This window comes from Gossypium raimondii, chromosome 10 (assembly GCF_025698545.1).
Source record: "Gossypium raimondii isolate GPD5lz chromosome 10, ASM2569854v1, whole genome shotgun sequence".
Lineage (NCBI taxonomy): Eukaryota > Viridiplantae > Streptophyta > Magnoliopsida > Malvales > Malvaceae > Gossypium > Gossypium raimondii.
In genome coordinates this window covers 43,885,505-43,888,346 of record NC_068574.1, presented here as the reverse complement: position 1 = coordinate 43,888,346, position 2,842 = coordinate 43,885,505, and positions in this window count along the sequence as shown.

Genomic DNA, 2,842 nt, shown 5'->3' with positions numbered 1-2,842 from the left:
TTCAATGTAATGTGATTGTGATAAAGCTATAGTGCTTTCATCTTGGGTTATTTTAATCCCAAGAATAATGTCTGCTACACCCATATCCTTCATAGTAAAGTTGTTTGACAAGAATTTCTTTGTGTTTTCGATTTGTTCCAAATCCATGCCAAAAATGAGTATGTCATCTACATAAAAGAAAATTATGACACCTTTTTCATTTTCAAATTTGCTATATATGCACTTATCAGATTCATTTATTTTGTAGTCATTAGCTAAAACAACCTTGTCAAACTTTTGATGCCATTTTTTTGGTGCTTGTTTAAGTTCATATAAAGATTTAACAAGCTTACATACCTTATGCTCTTGTCCTGGAAAAACAAATCCTTCTGGTTGCTCCATGTACACTTCTTCTTCCAATTCACCATTTAAAAATGCAATTTTAACATCCATTTGGTGAACAACCAAATTATAAATAGAGGTAAGTGATATTAAGAGTCAAATTGTAGCAATTCTTGCTACTGGAGCATAGGTATCAAAGTAATCAATACCTTGTTTTTGTGTAAAACCTTTGGCTACCAACCTTGCTTTAAATTTATCAATGGTTCCATCGACCTTCATTTTCTTTTTTAAGATTCATTTATAGCCTACTGGTTTGGAACCTAGTGGAAGATCAACTAAGATCCAATTTTGATTTCCTATTATTGAATCCATCTCATCTTTTATTGCTTCTTTTCAAAAAGTAAAGTCTTAAGATTTTATTACCTCTTCAAATGTAATAGGATCAAATTCCGTATTATAACAATAAGTTATCTTATTGCATATACTTTCACATTTTCCTTCTATAAGAAACATAATGAAAACGGTCCAAAATCTTTGTCCTTTTAATCCTCTTACTTCTTCTTAATTATTGACAAGATTCATCATTATTATCAATTTGTTCCAATGGAATCTTATTCTCGCTTGAAGAATGAATCAATTGTTGTGGTCAGTAATTGTCTTGATATAGAATTAAATATATTTTCATCAAAAATAGATTCCCTTGATTCAATAACAGTATTAATTGAAATTCAATCATTTGGTTCAATTACCATGAACCTATATGCCTTGTTATTATGTGCATAACCTATAAATATGCATTAAATTCATTTTTCACCTAACTTTTTACGTTTAGGTGTTGGAACTTTGACAATAGCTCTACAACCTTAAAGCTTCAAATAATTAAGGTTTAGTTTCCTTTTCTTCCATTTTTCATAGGGGGTTATTTTAGTGTCCTTATTAGAAACTCTATTTAATATATGACAAGCTGTTAGAACAGCTTCTCCCTAAAAACCTTGTCCATTACCTGAATATAATAACATTGAATTTACAATTTCAGTGAAGACTCTATTTTTCCTTTCAACTACACCATTTTGCTGTGGTGTGTAAGGGGCTAAAACTTGATGGACAATTCTAGTGGATTCAAAATAACTTGGATTACAGTATTCTCCACTTCTATCCGATCTTAAGCACTTGATAAATGATTCACACTGAAGTTCAACTTCAGATTTATAAACTTTAAATTTATCAAGCGCTTCATCTTTTGAATGCAATAAATATACATAACAATATCTAGAACAATCATCAATAAAAGTAACAAAATATTTCTTTCCACCTAATGTAGGAGTACTATGCATGTCACATAAATCACTATGTACCAAATCAAGTAATTTTGTTTTCCTTTTAACCTTAGGGAAAGGGTTTCTTGTAATTTTAGTCAACATACATGTATTACATTTTTAATAATATTATTAAAAACAGAATTAAATCTAACTTATACATGTCATTCAATTTTCTATAATTCAAATGACCTAATCTATAATGCCACAAACAAAAAAATTCAACCATATAAGCAGAAATATTATTTTTATTCTTATTAATAATATTGAGTTTGAACATACTCTCATACATATACCCTTTCCCACAAAAATTCCTCCATTAGACAAAATAAACTTATCTGCCTCAAAAACAAGTTTGAAACCAAACTTTTTCAACAGACTTCCAGACACTAAATTTTTTCTAACTTCTGGTACATAATATACATCATTTAAGGTTAAAACCTTTCCAGAAGTGAATTGTAGTTCAACAGACCATTTTCCTTTGATTGTTGCGGTGGAATAATTTCCCATGTACAAGACATTGTCATTTTCACATTGTGTGAACTTTGTGAACATGCTTTTGTCTTTGCACACATGTTTGGTTACTCCGGTATCAATCCACCATGTATTATCATCTTGTGCCATATTAATTTTAGATGTCATTGCAACAAACTTTTCGTTATTATCAACCTTAGAAGATGATTTCTTCTTTAAAAATCGACATTTATTCTTGAAATGTCCCGGCTTTCCACAATGATAGCATGAGCCCTTTTGTTTCTTTTTGAACTTAGGTGCTCTATTAGTCTGTTTGAACTTTCTCTTGAATGTTTTAGTAGTTTGTACTTCCTCCTTAACATGCATTTTGGCATTTTCAGAATTTAGGTTCTATTCTTGTTTTCAATATTCTTTTTCAATACGAAGATGATTTGCCAAAGCCTCAATAGATATTTCCTCTTTCTTATGTTTTAGACTTCCTTTAAAGTATTTCCAAGATGGAGGAAGTTTGTCTATTATTGAGGATACAACAATCATTTCATTCATTTTCATATCATATTACTTGAATTGATTCAACATCTTTTCAATATCACGAAATTGTTCCATAACAGAACGACCATCAACCATTTGATAATTATTGAAACGGCTGACATGAAATTTCTTACATGTAACATCATCGGTCATGTTTCTTGTTTCTAGTTTGTCCCATAATTCTTTAGCAGTGACCTCGT